Source organism: Choloepus didactylus, chromosome 1 (assembly GCF_015220235.1).
Source record: "Choloepus didactylus isolate mChoDid1 chromosome 1, mChoDid1.pri, whole genome shotgun sequence".
Classification (NCBI taxonomy): domain Eukaryota; kingdom Metazoa; phylum Chordata; class Mammalia; order Pilosa; family Megalonychidae; genus Choloepus; species Choloepus didactylus.
This window is the reverse complement of record NC_051307.1, coordinates 240,304,876-240,324,159: the sequence shown is the minus strand read 5'-3', so window position 1 is coordinate 240,324,159 and position 19,284 is coordinate 240,304,876. Positions and strand designations below refer to the sequence as shown.

At 54.0% G+C, this 19,284-nt stretch overlaps 1 protein-coding gene across 10 annotated transcripts in view; it reads left to right on the top strand.

Moving 5' to 3' along the window:
• The window catches only part of ATP2B2 (ATPase plasma membrane Ca2+ transporting 2), a 389,290-nt gene that overhangs the window by 183,138 nt on the left and 186,868 nt on the right, over window positions 1–19,284 (top strand). The window contains exon 1 of one of the 10 annotated variants that reach the window (XM_037801862.1): window positions 8,506–8,616. The exons of 8 other annotated variants lie outside the window; for them this stretch is intronic. The gene's annotated coding sequence lies outside the window, so the exon portion shown is untranslated. Of the gene's footprint in view, window positions 1–8,505; window positions 8,617–9,065; window positions 9,135–19,284 lie in introns of those variants that run through there. One more of the 10 variants, XM_037801872.1, reaches the window with a different exon arrangement.

The following is a 19,284-nucleotide window of genomic DNA, read 5'->3' as shown; positions in this document are numbered from 1 at the left end:
TGGGCCCACAAGCTGACAGGAGGGATTTTTGATGAGGTTATAGGGCTACCTGGAGAGAGCACTTGCCTCCCAGTCTCTGCTTTTCTGCTGTGTGTCCAAGGCAAGTGGCTTCCCCTCTCTGGGCTTTAGGCTCCCCATCTGTAAAATGGGAGGATAGGGCTGGACAGAGGTACACACAGAGCCTCCCAGCCCCAAGGGCCGTGATTCCATGTAAACCAGCTCCAAAGACAAACTCGAAAGGGAATTCCCAGACAGTTTCTGGGCCTAGTGGCCTCTGGGAATTACGTGTGATTCCCTGTGGGGATGAGTCTAAGGAGGCCACTGAGGCTCCATCAGCATCACCCATCACCTGAGGCAGCCAGTCCATCTGTCCATCCATTCTCAGGCCCAGCTCTAGCCCCTGCTCCCCTTGGCAGGACCTGGGCGTTCCCAGACCTATAGCATGGACTTGATAACGGGGAGGCTTGGGAGCTAGACATCTGGGTTCAAATCCCAACTCCATTGACGAGCTGGGTGACCTCGGCCAAGGTATCCAGCATCTCTGTCTCTCTGTTTCATCATCTGTAGAATGGGATGATAATCCAAAGTACCTTAAAGGATCCTTGAAAGGAGACAAATAAGTCAAAATATGAAAAATTCTTGGGACAAACAGTACCTGTTTGCACACAGTAAGTATTCAGTCAGTGACCCCTTCAATATGACTCCTTGTAATTTGTAGTAATATCTCTTCTTCCCCCTGCAGCCGTCCCACCCAGCTTCCCTGGGGTTGGGGGAAAGCAGATTACATCAAGCAGGGCTGCCATTAGGGGCAGCCTAGGGCCATGATGTGAGCACTAGAGTGAGAGTCCTGAGCCCACAGCTCTCATCTCAGTCACCCACTAACTGGTCCATGAGTCACCTCTCCCAGCCTCAGTCTCCCCTCCTGTCAGGTGGTTCCCATCAGCTGCCAGCATATTGAGGACTCTGTAAATGCCTGCTCCATCTACCCCTCTGGTCTTGTCCTTCTCGTCAAGGCTCTGTGTAAACAGGGCCCTTTCCCTGCTCGCCAGTGTTCCCACAGCCCAGAGTCTGCCCTGGATCAGGGTTTGCTGAATGAATGAGTTTCCTGGGGAAGGTGGGAGCTGACTGTGTCAACATTGCAGAGTTCTATTATGTGGCAGGCCCCTTGCCAGAGACTTTATGTTCATCATTCCATTTAATCCTTAAAACCCTTCTTAGGCCCCTCTCCCCCCATTTCCAGAGTAAAGGCAGAAATCTGTGGTGTAACCTGCAAGGCACCCCTGTCCCCTTCCCACCTCTTGCCCATACTCTCCCCTTCAAGTCGTTCAGGACTCCTTGAGATTCCTTGAGAATTGCTGAGCTCTTTCCAGCCTCACAGCCTTTACACATGCCATTTTCTTCACCAGGAACTCCCCCCTTTGCCTGGTGAACTCCTGCTCAGCCTCCAGATCCCAGCTCAATCGTTGCCCTGTGGGGAAGCCTTCTCTGCCCCCTCCTTCTATTCCATCCAGCTCCTTTTATTGGCCAGCTCCTCCTGCTGCATGCACTCACAGCCTCTGCCCCTTCCTCTCATACTCCTTTGTAAATTAAGATTGATTTGTGTGATCATTGAGTTTACATCTGTCTCTAAAACCCCTTGAGAGCAGACACCATGGGCTCCTTGGTGTGTTACTACATCCTCAGCACCTAGCCTAGAACTTGGCACGTAGTAGGTGCTCAGTGGATATGTGAGCGGATGAGAAGCACAAAGCAAGTCACATCATCCCCATTTCACAGATGAGGAGCTTGAGTCCAGAGAGATTGAGGAACTTGCCCAAAGCCACACAGCCATTGAGGGGCAGAGCAGGGATGGGAATGAGGTCAAGCTGCCTCCAGATGCCATGCTCTTTGGACCACACCCCCGCTGAGAGGCTGAATGAGCTCCTCCATGGCCCAGAGAACAGAGCTTTGAATGAGGGGGCAGGGACAGTGGTCCCTCCAAGACGCTGGCTGCTTGGGAACTTCATAAGGGATAAGCCTAGAACCCTGCTATACCTGCAGCCTTCCAGGAAGGCTCTGAGTTCTGATTCTGCCTCCAGCTGTGTACTCTTGCACTGGTCATCTCCACTTTCCAAACCTCAGTTTCCTCATCAGCAAAATGGGGGTGATAGTCTTCCCCCTAGCAGGGATGTTGTAGGGAGAAGGGGATTTACATGCATGAGTGCATGTGTGTGCATTAGCACCCAGGAAGAGCTCAGCAAAGGTAGCTGGTGAGACTCCTGTGAACCCCAGCCCCTCCCAACTGGGCTTGCAGACATCAGGGTAGCCATGTTCTATTTCTAACTTCTCATTAGGTACAGTCCTGGGAATGTCTGACCATCCACAGGTTAGCAGCGGTCTTCTCAGCTCCAATGTTCTGGGTTCCCACCCTTCTGCTCCCCAGTGCCTCTGTTTCCTCCTTCCTCCCCCTCTTCCTCCAGAGAGTCAGCCTTCCAGCAGGAGTGAACACAGATACACACACACACACAAATATTTACATGTTAACTAGGGACCCCAGCATGGTGCTTCACACTCAGTGGGCTCTGAGTAAATAATTGTTGACTGATCCAAAGAAATTAACTACTAATGGTGAAATGCCAAGCTGTAGGTGGATGGGAGGGGTCACTTGTAGGGCCAGGGGCCCCTCCCTGAGGGCTCAGCTCACCTTGAGTCCAGCCCTGGGATCAGGCATCCTGGCCCTAGTTAGGACATCTCTGGGCAGTCATATCCAAGTGAAGTCTCCCTATCTCCTTCCCAAGCTGGGCATGCAGAGGAAGCCCCCAAAAGTGGTGACTGACCCCCACTTATTGACAGGCTCATGAAATAGCAACTCTTAAGCGAGGACCCCCAAGCGAGTCCTCCAGAGAGATGCAAACACCAGTACAAAAACCGCAGCAGAACTGCATTTTCATTCAACAAACCTGTCCTCGCCAATTCAAGCAATATCTGTTGAGGCTCTATTTCCAGTGCCTCAACAGAAAGGCAGACCCCCGGCAGTGCCCTGGCCTGATGGACAAGACAGACTCACAGAAAAAAGCTGAATTGCTTTAACTCTTCTTGGTGGGGAGAAGGGAGAGGATGCTGGAGGGGAAATCAAGGAAGGCTTCACGGAGGAGAGGTTGCTGGAGCTGAGTCTTGAACGATGACTAGGAGTTCTCTAGGCAGAGAAGAAAAGTGAAGCATTCCTGGCAAATGCCTGAAAATACAGATATATTTGAGGAGCAGTGGGGGTTTGATAGAGGAAACTGGACAGTGGGAGGGGTCTGAAACAGTCATCCAAACCTCACCAATTCACAGTGAGGAGTTTGGGTTTATGCCGAGGGCACAGGGGAGCCAAAGAAGGGTTTAGAGGAATTTAGGAAGCTCTCTAAGGCTGCAGGGCAATGAAAGAATAGGGGGAGGATGGCAGGATAGGAGGCCAGGAGGCCAAGGTTAAGAGGCAGGCTTGATGAAGAGGGGGAGAAGAAAAGAGAGAGGGAGAGAGAGAATGTTAACAAGACAGCATGGATGAAGTCGTGTTTCCCAACCTGGAAAAGGCAGCCTCCCCTAGTGGGTCCTCCAAGAGTAGCTCCGGATTCCCCAGGCCATGTGTTCTCCTAGGAGGTCAGGCATGTGAGCTCCCTAATTGGCCTCTGCAGGCTCCTTTTGCAGGAGCTGTGACCTCAAGCCCCTGTCCCTGGCCTCTGGACCTCTCAGCAGCAAGGCCAGGTCAGCCATCCCCACATACCTGCCCAGCCCAGGTGGGAGACTGGCCTAGGTCCTTGGGGCTGACCCTGTGCGGCCAGGAAGACACGCCAACAGCTGCAGGGCACCTGGGTCCTATGTGACTCCCTGGACCTCCCAAGGGGGCCCTGGGATCAGGGCGGGGCCTCATGCAGTACCAGATCCCCAAGTACCCTGTGACCTTGGGCAATATCATTTCACCTCTTTGTACCTCAGTTTCCTCATCTGTAAAATGGGAATAAAAATAAGACCTACCTCCTAGGGATCAGGTGGTATGAGAAATGAGAAACATAAGCCCATGGCAGAATGCTTACTCAGATAGTGGCTGGAGTTATCCAGAGGTTAGGCCTGCACCCTCCTTACCGAGCCGGGAACTGGGAGATCTGGGTTCGAGTCCCACCAGGGCTGCCTTCTGGGCCTTTTGGGGTCCCAAACACCAGCCCTAACTGCCCCTGCTAAGTGGTACCTCTGAGAACTTTCATGTGCCAGTAGGAGAAGTTAGGGGAGGCTCCAGCTCCTAACATTTTCCCAGGGGTCTTCTGGAGAATCCCACCCCCTGCGTATCTTTTACTACCAACAGTTGCCATTCTCCTTTCACTTGCAACCCTGCTGAGTAGGTACTGTTGCCCCCATTTTACAGATGAGAAAACAGGAACTCAGGGAAGCCAAGTCATTTGCCCGAGGTCTCTCAGCAAGAAAATGGAGGGACTGGGATTTGAACCTAGGTCTGTCTGGCCACAAAGCCTCAGCTCAAGTGGCTAGAGGGGAGATTTGGGCCATGTGGGCCATGTGGTTTCTGGACTTCAGCACCCACATTCGATGACCCCTCAAGGTCATGGGCCTAGGAGGGTCTCAGCCTTGTGTCTCACTCAGGCTTGACTAACTTTAGGCCTGAGAGGGAAAGATTGAAGACTCAAGGGAGGAGATGAGGGTTTGAATCTTGGTCCTGGCCCTCTCTGGCTCTGTAAGTCCTAAGAAAGTCACCTGAGGTCTCCAGGCCTTGATTTTCTCTTCTGTAAAATCGGAAGAAGCCAAGTGTCCAAGGGTGATCTGTGGAGGTGAGATGAGGCAGGGATGTGAGGGGCCTCTGGAAATACCTTCTCATCCCCTGAGGGGCCCAGCCCAGCAACCCTATGTGGCAACAGCCAGCCAGAGAGCTCTCCCAGGACCCTTGCCCTGGCCTCCAAAGACCCTGGGCCAAGCAAGGTGAGGGCAGGTATAGCTTTCATTCCTGCTTTGCCCCAAAAAGGGAGGTGACAGAGAGCCCACATCTCCCCAGTGTGGGCACAGCTGGCCTGATTATATGCATTCTGCCTCCCTCATCTGTCATCCCGGTGCCCCATGCCTCCGTCAGACTGGACCAAGCTGCTCTCCACTCCCCACCACCCTCCCCGGCTCCAGGATCTGTCTCCAGGAGGGAAACGGGGTCTCACCCACTAAACACCATTTGAACATCAGACTGGAATGGCCCTTCCCTTACCCTGCCCTATTTCTCAGATCTTCCCCAAACTAAAATCACGCTGGAGGCAAAGGCTGTACCTGCAGCCCTCCCAGTGGCCTCCTGCCTTTCTCCCCCTCCTCCCAGTGCATGACCCTGACCTGTCATTTCCTACTCTCCCCAGGTTGCGACACTAGCACCATTGTTTGTCTGATTTCACAACACCTCTGCCTGTCCAGTCCCCACCCTCCAAACCCCAACATATCCTGGAAGGACAGAGCAGATGACCCAGGTGTCTTTTGCAGGGAGGGGAAGGACAGGTGGCAGAGCAGATTGGGGGACAGTTGTCTACGGCCAGATTCTGCCCTCAACAATGACCTCGGGGAAGCCACTTATATCCTTTTCTAGAGGCCTCAGTTTGTTCATCTGGAAAATGGGAGAGTTGGATAGGAATCCTTAAAGGTTCTTCTAGTGTTTATGTTTGATGAATCAAAACGATATGACAGCAGATTCATTCAAGTCTTCACTATTCCACCTCCCACATGCTGGGAGCTGGGGATATGTTTGATGTGGTACAGCCCAGGGAGGTGGTCAGAGCTTGTACAAAGGTATGAACTAACTCTGCTGATGTAGTCAGGAAGGGCTATCTGGGAAAGGGTCATTTGAGTTAGACTTTGGAGGATGAATAGGAGTTTGGTGTTTACGCATAAGGAAAAACTTTGAATTATGCTATCCAACATTTGGGCCCTCTCAAGAGATAGGAAGCATCCCATCACCAGGAATGCCAAGGAGATGGGAGCTTGGCCCATGCCATTTCTAGTCTTAAAAATCTGGGAACCAAAATCCATCAGTATGAAGAGTTTGGCCTCTGGTGTCTGATGGTGAAGGCACAGCCTGCCCCAAGCAGGGCTGTTCCTGGAGGGACAAGCAGGACTCGGGAATTCCAAGTGGACAAGTGTCGTGGGAGTGCACCTCCTGGCCAGCCTGCACCAGGCTGGCCTGCATTGGAGGGAGCCCTGGACTTGGCATCCTCAGTCCCAGGCTTGGCTTACCCCTTCCCAGCTGTGTGACCTTGTCTAGGCCACCACACGCAGCTTCCTGATCTGTAGCTCGGGTGCTCCCAGTGGCCACCTGAAGGGTAGTTGCAAGGATCAAGGGATTTCCTGCTTTGTGGGTGGTCTCTGCAGCCTGTAGGGTGCTGAACATGGAAGGGTCTATTATTGTTGAAATGGTGGCTCATAACCGGCCCCTTCTGTGGCTGCTTGTTTTGTGATCAGGGAAAGTGGTCTGCCCCCAGGAGCTGTCACAGTCAAAATGGTGGGATTTCTGGCCCAAACCTGTCTGCTCTGTCCAGATGTGAACTGTAATGGGCCTTTCACCTTCTGCCCTTCTTTGCCAACCCCCACCCAGCCATCTCTAGCTGGAACACCCCATCGCTACTTGGCCCCGTTTGGGGGTATGAGGGCTGTCTCTAGGCCCTAGGGAAGGGGATGGGGAGGCTCCTGGCTTGGCCCCAGCCTGGGTCAGGGCTGATTGGGCCAGGGCTGACCAAGAAGCCTGCCTGTGGTGGGGGGCAGTGGAATCCTCCACCTGCACCCCCAAGAAGGGTCTGCTATGGGAGTCCTTGTCCTGAGCTTTGGTGCGGGACTAAGGGCCTCTCTGTAAGGGGTGTCCTGGGCTGCTCTGCTTGAATCCCAGCAGGTGGTTTCCCTGCCAGCCGGTCTCTGAGTCACAACCCTGCCCCAGCAGAGCCCAGGGCCTTAAATGACCATTCAGCTCTCGGTTTCCTTAGTTTCTCAGCATCCTCCCTGTGTTGATGCCTCTCTGCCCGGCTGGGGGCAGGCCAGCCCCTTTGTTGGAGTTGGGGGGTAAAGAGCAAGGGGGCCCCAGGGTGGGTCTCGCTCATGGGACCGGCCACTGGCAGTCCCAGCTCTCTCCCTCCCACAGCCCCTGTGCACGGCCAGGTTCTGATTTTGGTGCAGTGCAGACTTGCAGCTTAACGAGACAAATTGATATTCCGTGCCAGCCCAGGGATGGAGCAGCAGCTTGGGACGCTGGGGCAGGCGGCTCAGAGGTGGGCAGGGGGGTGGGGAGCAGGGGAAGGAGGCTCCATGGTCTGGAGCTGCCTCCTGGGGCAACCCCAGCCCTGACGCTCCCCTGCTACGATCACCTTCTCCGTGCTGACAGGTGCCCCTCAGACACTGGTCCTTGAAGGTCCTTCCACCTTGAATGCCCTGGCCCCAAGCAGGCCATGTCCCCTGGAGGGATCAGGGTTATGAGGAGGGAGTCTTCAGAATCCCGGAGAAGATCTCTGGGTCTGCCCTGACCCCCTAACCTTGCCTGTAGGTTGTCCTTAGAGGGTCTGCTTAAAGGAGCGGCAGGTTGACCCTGAGATGAGGCAGGAGGAAGTGGACAGCTGGCTGGGAACTATCCATTCCTACAGACCCCTTCTAGGGGATCTTTGGCATCCCCTGGACATGACCAGCCCCCCAACATGATCAGCGCCCCAACTTGTCACCAATGTCTCTGCATCATATGTGGAAGCCTGAGACATAGGCAGACACCCCTGTGGGTGGCACCTGTCACCAGAAATAGCCCCTGGATGGGGGTCTTCTGCCAGAGCCAAGTGGAGAGTGCCCCTGCTGCCAGGCTGCAGGGGGAGTGTTGAGAATGGCAGATCTGCTCCATTGGCTTTGCAAGTGCAGATATATTCAATCTGGGTTTAGTCCACTTCTACCCTCACTCCCATGCAACCTTTGCTCCCAAGGTGTGTGTGTGTGTGTTTGGGGGGGTCCTGACACATTTGAATGAGCTGCTGCCCATTTGAATGAGTACCCCAGAAAGTAGGGTAAGGGTAAGACTTGGGTCCATTGGAGCAAAATCCTCTCCTCTCCACTTGCGCTCCCCCCACCCCCACAATGCCGCGCTCAGGAACCCCTCCCCTCCGACTCAACCCCTTACCCTATTCCCTCCATGCCCTTGACATTCCCTCCCGCTTTTGGGGGTGGGGGTGGGTGGGGGTGGACTCTGCCAGCTTCGTTTCCTCCTGATCCCACCGGAGGAATTAAAACCGCAAAAAACACTGTGGTGGTTAGGTCCACACGCCCCCCCCCCCTTCCGTGGTCCCCGCACCACCTGAACCGCGCCTTCCCCGCGTCCCTCCCCGCGTCCTCCCCGCCCCCTCCCCCAGCCTCAGGCAGCGGCGGGGGCGGCCCGGGCCTCCCCCGAGATTGCATTTTGCCGGCGAGATGCTCTCCTAGAAGCCGGCGCCCGCGCCTCCGCCCCCCCGCCCCCCCACCTGCTCGGGCAGGATGGTACAGTCTGCAGAGGGACCCGGGCACGCCGGCGGGGCTCAGCCGCGGCACCAGCTGCCGCACCGCGGTTACGGGGCTGCCCGCCTGGAAACCGTGCAGATTTGTGGTGATTTTCACAGCCAAGTAAGTACCGGCATCCCCCAGCATGCGAAAATAAAAAATAAAAAGCGCCCCGCTCCGCTCTCCCCTTCCTCCCTCACCCATTTTATTTTGTTTCATTTCGTTTGATTTTTTTTTTTTTTTTTTTTTTTTTTTTTTTTTTTTCTTCAGAGCTGATGGTTGTGGCGGTGGCGGCGGGAAGGGGGGGTGGGAGCGAGGCTTGTTTATCTGGCAGCAGCCGAGGCTGCATTGGGAGCCGCCGCTGAGGGAGACACTGGTGTGAGGGTCTGGGGTGGGGAGGGCGGGGGAGCCTGGGATGCTGGGGACACGGGCAGGGGTCCTCGGACGTGCGGATGCTCGGGGTCTCAGGTAGACGCCGGCAGCCTCTGGAGAGCAAATGCTTCCAAGGGATGTTACGCAAGGGCCAGCAAGCTGGTGGCGGGGGGCAAGGTTCTCTTCCCTCTGAGCCGCGTCCGGGAGAGGCGCAGAGGACTGGAGGATGCCCCCTGCCTGTCCAGCCAGGGTCCTGGGAAAGCGCCGGGGTGAGTTCCCCCACAGAGAGTCCCCTTGGTGGGGTGGGCTGCTGCGTGTGAGAACCCCCCTGGGTCAGGCTGGCCAGCTGGCGTGTGTGGTGGTGGGGACGTGTCCCCAGGTCCCTGTGATGGTCAGGAGCGGGGCAGGAGTGGGGTGGCCAGGCCATTTTGTAGCAGTCATGCTGGGTGGTGGAGTTGGCACTTTCAGCCCAGAAGCCCAGTTCTCCGGTCAGCCTTGGTGGCCTCTGGCTGAGCTCTCCGGCACCTGGAGCTCCTCCCTGCCCCCTGCAGGGTCGGGATTGGGAAATCTGGCAGGGGGTCTCTGGACGTCCCAAGGCGGGGGCTGCTGTAGGCAGGCACCCCTCTCCAGCCGAGTGGCCAGCTCACACTTCGGCTTGCCCTCTGCTCACCCAGGCTGTGTGGAGAGGGGTCTCTGCAGCTGGCTTGCCCCAGTCAGGGTCTCAGGGCCTGGGCACAGAGACCCAACCTGGCTCGACCTTCAGAAGGGTACGTGAGCAGCCAGCTTGGCCGGCAGAGGGTCTTGGTGTGACACTGCACGCCCCATGCCCAACGCGGAAAGGGGCTCCTCTCCTCACCTGCACTGCTCTCCGAATCGCCGGGAGGAGGCAGAGCTGACGTTTGGGACATTTCCAGGAGCGGCGGGTGCCATCCGGAGAAATTCTCCTTTGACGTGTGCAGTAGGAGGGGGCTGGGAACGCAGGCTGCGAGGGCCTCCGCCTGTTAACTTCGTTGAAGGAGTAGTGATGGGGAAGGGGCTGCAGCTCGGAGGGAACCTCGAGATGAGGCAGTCCAGGAAAGATGCTGATGGCCTGCATTTATTTAGCTACCTTTGTACCCCCCGCTCCCGTTCTCATCAGGACGTTCACACATCCACAGATTCACTTGGATGTACATGTTCAAATATAGTACACATAAGTAATTCATTGCATGTGTTCAAATCATGTGCACACACATGGAACACCCCATGCCCACAGAGGCACCCCAGTACACGTGAGTATAGCTCACATCCCTGAATGCCATATGCTCCTGTGCAAATATAGCAGGCACCCGAATGCAGTGCATGCACGTGCACACACACCTGGGAATACAGCCTGCACACGAATGCAGTGCGCGCACACACATGCACACACACCTGTGAATACAGCCTGCACATGAATGCAGTGCACACATGCACACCTGCAAACACACCTGTGAATGTATCAGCCTACAGGCAGTGCCCTGCTGCAGCCACAGAGGTGGTGTGTGCCCACACGAGGGCGGCCCGGTATGAAGCGAGGAGCACGCACATACAGTGCTCCGAGTGCCGTCTACACACGTGTCAGTGCAGTGGGCAGCCACCAGGGGTGCTAGATGTGCCCCTCGGGGTGAAGGTAGGCTGCTCAGGTAAGAAGGTAGCAGCGGGCACACAGATGCAGCCCCTCTGCTGTTGCAGCCTGCAGCGACCACCCCCTTGGCTTGCAGGCAGCCTGGATGGGAGTGAAGGGGGGCGCTCCATGGGTGCTGGGGAAAGGCTTACCCTCAGTAGAGTGCCTGTGAGGACACAGGGACACTGGCTCCCAATTGGCCTGAGGGACAGCCCAGGCCATTTGGGTTATTGTGGAGATGTTCTGTGGAGAAGGCTGCCTGGAGTTGGAAAGGAGACAGAGGAAGGGGTGGTTGTGCCTGCTACACGTGACCCAGACTTCCAGGAGCCTGGCTGGCCCCGCCGACCCCCTTCTCTGCCACAAGGAAAGCAGCCCGCTGATGTGGAGTCTCTGAGAGCTGGGGCTTGGGACACCTCTAGCAGCCCCCAAAGTCCTCTCCAAACAGAAGTTCAGAAAAGCTACCTAGGGCTTATGCTGTGTGCAGAGCCTGAAATGCTGGGCCCCTCCTGCTTTTCCAGTGCCCCACTCCCTTTCTCCCTACCCAGCTGCAGACATGGGTAGGGGGATGTTGGTTAATAATAGTAGTCATTGAGCTATTGCTTTGCATGCATGGCCTCTGAGAGGTCTCCTGTAGCCCCGTTATCCCCACGTTACAGATGCAGTAGCTGCGGCCAGAGAAGGGAAGTCACTTAGCCAAGGTCACACAGCTGGAACATGGCAGAAGAGGGTGGAAGCCAGGCTGTCGGAATTGCACCCTCCCTCTTAGAACCTCCTCTCCCCTCCTGAGTGAAGCCAGTTCCAATTTGGAGTGGCCCCCACCCTGCCCCAGGCAGCCGTGACCCTGTCTTAGGCAGCCAGTGGCTCTGCCATCCTAAACTTGTAGAAAACCAAAGCATGCATGTGCACTCGGACATCTCCCGGCCTGGGCGCATTTATCACCCTGGCCCAAGGTCACACTGTGCTCTCCAGGGAGCCAAAATCCCACCAAGCTCTTGCAAGTCCTAGGCAGGAAGCAGCAGGCACCTGTTTGGGCCCGTGGTTTTCCCCAAGTGTTTGACTCCATGGCTAAAGGATGAGGGTGCCGGGCCCAGCCTCTGCTCCCGTGCAGCTGTGTGACCTTGGGCAAGTTGCATCACTTCTTTGGGCCTCAGTTTCCTCAGCTGTGGCAAGGACATGCCTGCTCCTGCCCGGCCTTACCCCCGGCTACCACAGAGCTGTGGACTCTGTAGAGGGCTGTGGACAAAGGGGTCATTGGCCTCAGGGCCTGGAGTCAGAGCAGGTGAGCACCTTGCTACTGTGACTGGCAAACTGCAAGGTCAGGAAGTGGGAAAAGGAAGGGAAGTCTTTAGCATGATGGGTGTCAAGCATCAGCGGACCCAAAGAAAAACCTGGTCGGGGGCAGGTTTCTGGCTTACCCCTGGTAATCCAGAAGGTCCTTGGGGCTGCATGGTCACAGGTGCCCCAAGGTTTTCATCTCTTTAGCTCTGTACCCTGGGAGCTGAGCAGATGGAGATGTATGTGGGGGAGTGTCTCATAGGCTCTCAGAGCTGGGGGTGACCCAGGCATCATGCCATTCCCCCCTGCTCCTGCCACATCTGAGGAAACAGGTCACCTGATGAGTAGGTAGTGGTCGGAGACTGAAACAGATCCCCTGCCTGCCACCCCCTATCTCACCCCTAGCCCCAGACTTTGCTCTGCACAGCTCAGTCAGACCCTTCCAAGGGCAGGTCTGCCCTCAAAGCCAAAAGGAGGGTACTTTCTCCACAGTGTGACTGAGAGGTGGGCTCCAAAGAGTCCTACCAGGCCTCGGTTTCGAATCCTGCCTCTGCCTCTCCCATTCGTACGACCTTGGGGAAGCTGCTTCTTTTCTCTAAACCTCAGTCTTCCCTTCTCTAGAATGGGGATCCCAAGCAGGGCTGTTGGAGAGATTTAAAGTAATGTGTGTGCAGCAGCCAGCACAGAGCAGGTGCAGCGTCAAGGTTGGCGACCAGGCCCTGAGGTGCAGACCGCCCTCAGTGGAGCTGTCCGGGGTGCAGGCACTGGGTGCTGTGGTGCACCTATGTTGTTGGGGGTGGGAGGGGTAGGCTCCCTCCCCCAGCCCCTGCCTGGAACACACAGAACCACGTGGGAAGCAGAGGTGCGCCTCCTGCCTGGGATCTGGGTGTCCCAGCCCACATTGCTGCCTCCAAAAGCCAAAGCATGGAAACTGCCACGATTCATTTCTCCCTCCCAGCGGATGTTTCAGATCAGGAAATATTTAGGGAGAAAGTCCCCTGGATGGAAATGGTCAGGTGTCTGGTTTTGCCCCTCGTTAAGATTTAGGAGTAGACGGGGAGGATGGTGTTCAGGGCAGTAGGATGGAGCCTCAGTTTCCCCATCTGTAAAATGGGGGTAATAGCACCCACTTTTCAGGCTGTTGGGAGAGGCAAGTTGGGGAAGTAATCCAAACAAAGTGCTGAGCTTGGGGTAGGCCCGGGTTGATGGCCCAATGAATGCAGGTTGTCGAGAAAGCATGGTCTGAGAATCAGAGAGTGCAGCTTGCAGACCTCCTCTGCCACTCAACAGCTGGCTGTCCTCCAGGAAGTCGATTCTCCTCCTCAAGCCTGGGTTTTTCGGATCTGCAGAATGGGAAAATGCATAGGGCTGCTGTACGTCTAAAATAGAAAATGGGTATTGATCTCTCCAATGACTGCTAAGAACCTGGGTGCATGCCTGGCAGTGTGCTGAGGGCTTGGTCCCGATCTCCAGAAGGAAACCCAGCAATGTAGGGAATGGGTGTTTTTAAGGCCTTTACAAGCATTATACACAGTCCAGGAAGATCTCTGCAGGATAGGAGCATTCTGGAAGCATGGCCAGGAACCAATGTCAGCCAGAATGGGGGAGCAAGGGGACCAGGTCTGGCCAAGGGGGACAGGCCTGGGGTCCCCGAGGCTACAGAGGTCACTGGGTTTGCGGGAGAAAGCTTTGGTTTGAGAATCAGTAGACCTGGGCTCCAGGCCCACCTCAGCCACAGGTGGGTGACCTTGGGCAAGTAGGATCTCATGCAGGCTGGCCCTTAGGGTGAGAGGTCTGAGGCTTTGCAAGTCCAGGATATTAGCAATGGGGGCAATAGCAGTTACGCCTGCTGTCTTGGGTTCCTGGGGCAGCCGGAACAAGAGACTGACCAACTGGGTGGCTTTAAACAACAGAAATGTATCATCTCATAGTTCAGGGGGCCAGAAATCCAAAATCAGAGTTGGTTCCCTCTGGAGGCTCCATGGGAGAAACCACCCTGCCTCTCTTGTAGCTTCTGCTGATTGCTGGCAATCCTTGGCATCCCTTGGCATGTAGATGCATCACCCCACGAGGCCTTCTCTGTGGGTCTCTTGGTAAAGGGCACCAGCCACTGGCTTTAGGGCCCACTCTCAATCAAGGACAATTTCATTGTGACATCCTTAACTGATTTCCTCAGCAAAGATCCTATTTCCAAATAAGGTCCCATTTCGAGAATCCAGATGGATGTAAATCAGGTGGGGGTGGGCGTGCTATTCAACCCCCTCAAGCCACTAATATTCATTGTTTACTATGTGCCAGCCCTGTTGGCACATCCTTTGCACACTGTCTCATTTGTTTCCTCCCTGGCATCCATTGTTACAGTTAACGGAACCAAGGACCAAAGAGGTTAAGAATGTGCCTGAGTCACACAGCAAGTGAAGGGTATAGAGCTGGGACTTGAACCCAGGTCTTGATTGCTCTTTCTCCTTTCACTTTTTTGGAGTTGGAAAGGACTCCAGATATTCTCTCTAGACCCAGTCCCTCAATTCATGCTCGGGGAAGGGAAGTAAGCCTGGCACAGTAGAGTCTCTTGCCCAACGTCACACAGAGACGTTGGTGGATTTGGCCCAACACTGACAGGGAGAGAGGCCATGCGGTTGTCCAGAGACCCCCATGGGGGCCCACAGCCTGGAACCCACTGGGCTGGAACTCCAGCCAGCCTTGTGGAGACCCAGGGCCTGCAGGGGCTCCTTGGTCCCAGAAAGAAGGGCTGGAGACAGTGAGGGGGATTTGGAGGTGTGAGGGCCCCAAAAAGGCTGCCCAGAGCCCAGAGTCCCTTCTTACACCCATTGCTTATGCACTGTGAACTTCAGTGTCATCTGGAGAATGGGCTCAGCAATGTCAGCCTCTTGGGGTAATCTGTCAAGTATTAAAATGCTCATCATAATAGCCATTACCTTTAAAAACTAAAAACTTCTTATAGACGATTTTATTTTTTATTTCCTACAATACTGACATAGCACACGGGCTTTTATAAAAAGAAATACTATAAAAAAAGCTCATAGCTAAAATGTAGCCTCGAGCACTTTACAGATTTTTCATTTAATGTGCAGGAGGGTAATTGCTTAATCCAAGCCGTGTCCTAATAAGAGGCTCTACTATTAATTAGCTGCATGTCGAACAAGTTACTTAATCCCTCTGAGCCTCAGTTTGCTCTTCTGTAAAAAGGGGGTAGCTTTAGTACTCACCATCCCGGTCGTTGTGAGATGCAAATGGAACAAGTAAAGGGCCTGGCCCAGGATATGGTCCAGTTCAGGGGACAGAGAATGTTTCCTCATGTGTATGATGATAATAATCGTATTATTATGCCATCGTTTGTTATGGGAGGCTTTGGTAGTGTAATGCAAAAGAAGCACTTGGTTCAGGGCCTGGCCAGAGAAAGCACCCGATAAAAGATAGGTGTTAAGGCGGCCTTCTTGTGGAATCCAAGAGACTAAGTTTAAATCCTAATGTCAGAGTGTACTGCTGTGTGACCTTGGACCAGTGGCTTTGCTTCTCTGAGCTCCAATCCTGACTTGTAAAACAGAGTTGAGGAAACCCACCTCCCATGCCCATGTATGAAGGATAGGAATGGGAAACTGTCTCAAATGGTGTCCTGGTCCTGTCAGGTGTTTGAAATAGCTTGCACTTCCATCCTGCTTCTGGGAAAGGGTCCCCAAGAGTGGGTTCCTTAAAGATGTCCTCAGAAGAGGCAAATCCTAGCCCAAGAGGGGGTGGATTTGATTTTTTTCAAAAACCCAGAATAGTCACGCTATAGAGGAGCATGGGGCTGGGAGAGCTGTGGGAGGCAGCCGAGAGCACATGACCCCACGTTCGGTCCAAGTGCCATGTTGCTTCAAAGGAAGGAAGGGCTCTCTTTGGGACTCCTATGCCACCTCTGAAGGCAATTTTATATAAAGCAGTGGTGTTGCCTGCACTGGCTGTGGCTGAGTCTGGGGCTGCTCCCTTGGGCCCATCTGGTTGCCCCACGGCCACTTTGGGTGGGGGTGAGTATGGTCTGGATGAGCTCATGACAGCTTGTTCCTGTGCACACCCGCCATGCTGGGCTGGAACCTTGGCTCAAGGGTGACAAGGAGTGAGTGTCACAGTGTAGGGGCTGGGGGATCCATGGGTCGCTGTTTGGGAGCATCCCCAGCTGGCCTGCAGCCTCCATACTGGGCGAAAGCCTAAAGCAATGGGTGCTGAACTCTAGCTGATTCAGCCTTCTTAAGCTATGACCCTGGGCACATCCCAGGTGGCCTGACTTAGCAGCGATGTAGCATGGTGGGCGAGAGCGCAGCTGTGGACCCACCCTGCCCAGGTTCCCATCCTGGGCCTGGGCACTTGCCACCTGTGTGTCCTTAGACAAGTAAGTTAATCTCCATGCCTCGGTGCCCTCACCTGTAAAATGGGAATAATAGTGCTGGCCGTTTAACAGTTTGACTGTGAAGATTGAATTACTTGGATTCCAAGATGCCCATTTTGACATCTCCAAAATAGGGTGCCTCTTACAGCTGGTTGAAACAGCCATGACTTTTTCCTTCTTAATGATACATATAGTAGCAGTGCATCTTATGATCAATGTATCTTAGAGTCAATGAAATATGGTAAATAAGATAAAACTTATAAAGAGCTTAGAGCAGAGCCAGGCTGGTGGGAAACAAGTCAGGGGTCACCCCCTCCACACGCACACACACACAGACACACCTGGTTTCCCGCTCAGTCAGGTCACAGCAGGACCTTTGGCACAACTTTGCCCCACATGAGCCTCTGTTTCCATTTTGGAAACAAGGGCCTGAGAATACCCATCTCTCAGAACTGTTGTGAGAGGTCAGCAAGGTATTTGTATGTCATGTGCCCAGCAGAGTATCTGTATGTAGTAGGCGTTTAACACATGGCAGCTCAAAACAAATGACAAAGGCCGTAGTATAGGGAAGAATTTAAAGCACAGACTGTGGAGCCAGATGCCTGGGCTCTGAATCGTGGCTTCACCACTTCCTTGCTGTGTGACCTTGGATGAGTTTCTTAACTTCTCTGTGCCTTAAGACCAACCATCTGTAAAATAGCGATAACAAAAACGTCTAATGCATAGGATTGTTGTGAGGATTAAATAAAATTTAGGCGCTCAGGACAATGCTTGGCAGTAGTGTAGGCAATTATTTGATGAACTTTTAATGAGTCTCTTCTTGATAAATAATTGGTAGCTAAAATAAACACTGGGCTCCATAAAATAATGACAATGAGACTGCACTCATTTTACAGATGATGCAGCCGAGGCCCAGGGTGCATGCTGGTTTACCTAAGGTCACACAGCAAGCTTTCAGCAGAGCTGGAGACAGACCCCAGCATCCAGGCACCTGGTTCCAGGTGCCCTCCTTGCCCAGGTGGGTCCAGGACTCCATGATTTTTATGCAAAATAGAGTTTTTGCCAGGCAGAGGAGGGAGGGTTTCCAGACCTGGCAGCCTCAGCCAGGTCGGGGGCTCGGCAGAGTAACGTGGCTCTCGTTAGAAGCAGTTTTCTTCTTCCTTCACATTTCTGCCTGTTTACACAATATAGGAAAAACTGCCCGGCCCACCCCACCCACAGTCAACAGAACCTGCCAGCCCCCCTACAAGCCTCCAAATGGCTTCTTGGTGGTGGCTGCATCACTGACACAGCAAAACTCCCTCCTGGAGAGAGCAAAAGTCCCAGCCAGCCCCCAGGTCCAACCACCAGGCAGTGCCAGGGCCACAAAAGAGAGGCAGGGGGTAAGGGGCATCACAGACCTGTGTGCAGCCCAGTCCCAAAAGACAGGCCAAGTGACCTTGGACTGGTCACAGTTCCTCTATGGACACCAGTTTCCCATCTTTGGAACAAGCACATTGAGGCCAGATGGGCCAAATGCAATTTTAATTTTCTGAGATTTGAAATTGCCCAGGCATTCCTGATAGCCAAGGTCGTGGGGGAAGGGAGAAGTTTCGAGGAGAGGAGCCTGAGCCTGCATGTGGTGTGCAGGGTGGGATGTGTCTTGGGTCCAGCTCCCTGGGAGCAGAGCCAGAGACAGTGCCCAGGAGAAAGAGAATGAGGGAATAAGATTAGGACAGGGGAAGGAGCTAAGTGGGAACGTGGTTTCAATTGGAGCCTGAACCTGACCCCACGGGGAGCTCTGAAACGCAAAATGCACCACAGAGTTGGTTCTTGTCTTGAGGCAGGAGAGCTGGCCTATTGTATCCCCTGTCAGTCGGTTATTGGCTGTGAGCTGCCCTCAAAGCGGAGGAGGGACTGTGCAATCTGCTGGGCACGGCAGCTCCTGCCCTTCCCAGGGCAGTTTCTCCAGAAGAGGGGGCAGCCGTGAGCTCCTAGCAGCCTGGCAGCTGGGGTGTGGGTGCCGCAGGCTGCTCGAGGGGGCCTGGGTGGGGCTCCAGCATGCATATTTGGGTTGCAAAGGTTTCTGGGTACCAGTCCCTTCCTAGCAATGATCTGAAGGCAGGAGATTAAGAGCTCTTTAGGCCACTTCTAAATTTATCAACGTACATGACTCACTTCAGATTAAAATGAGACCTTTCTCCCCATCTCGCCTCTAGCCCATTTCTGGTTTCTAAGCTCAGAGCATCTTGAAGAGAGGATAAAAATATAAATCGATAAAACCAATATTGGCTGATATTTGGTGTGTACCAGCCATTGCTGAACCCACAGATGGATCAGCTCCAGAAGTGACTCTCACTGGACAGACACAGCAGCCCAGGGTAGAAGGGGTACCTGACAGCAGACACGGACCAGGAGATAACTTCCAGGACTCACAGAGCCTCAGTTTTCTCATCTGTGAAATGGGTCAGGGGGATGCCCCCAGAAGGCCTGCAGTGAGGAATCCGTGACCTTGGCTGCCCCTGTGCTCAGGCAGTGGCAATAAAATGAAGTCTTTCTGTGTTTTTTTCTGCCATGTGGCCTCTGGGGAGGGGAATTCCAAGCTGGATGAAGACACCAGCTTCCCTCACCCGGGAATCTCCACATGCTTCTCCAGCAAATCTGTGAACTTGAGTCAAACTTCTAAAGTGGGACTGCAGGCAGCTAAGGGCTCATATAAATGCTGGTTTCCCTTTTAATAGCATTTATCACAGATGAAATTATTTTATGAATTTATCACTTTGTTTGCTGTCTGTTTCCTAACTAAGCAATCAGCTCCTTGAGAACAGAAAGCTTGTCTGTCTCACTCACTGTTGGGTTCAAGGGCCTAGGACAGGGAGAGGTGCTCAAGAAGTGTTTGCAGAAAATAAATGAATGAATGAATGAATGAATGAACGAACAAATGAGCAAATGAATGAACTGGCCAAGCCGGGAGAGGTAGTGCCAGTGAGGCAGGACTGCGCTCAGAACGCTGTAACTGTTCTTTCTGTGAAAAGTGTGGAGAGCAGAGAAGTCACTTTCCTAGGAACTGTCCTTTGAAAACCATTCTGGGGTGGCATCCACATCCAAGTTCAAGTTCGGTCTGGTCTGTTTGGAA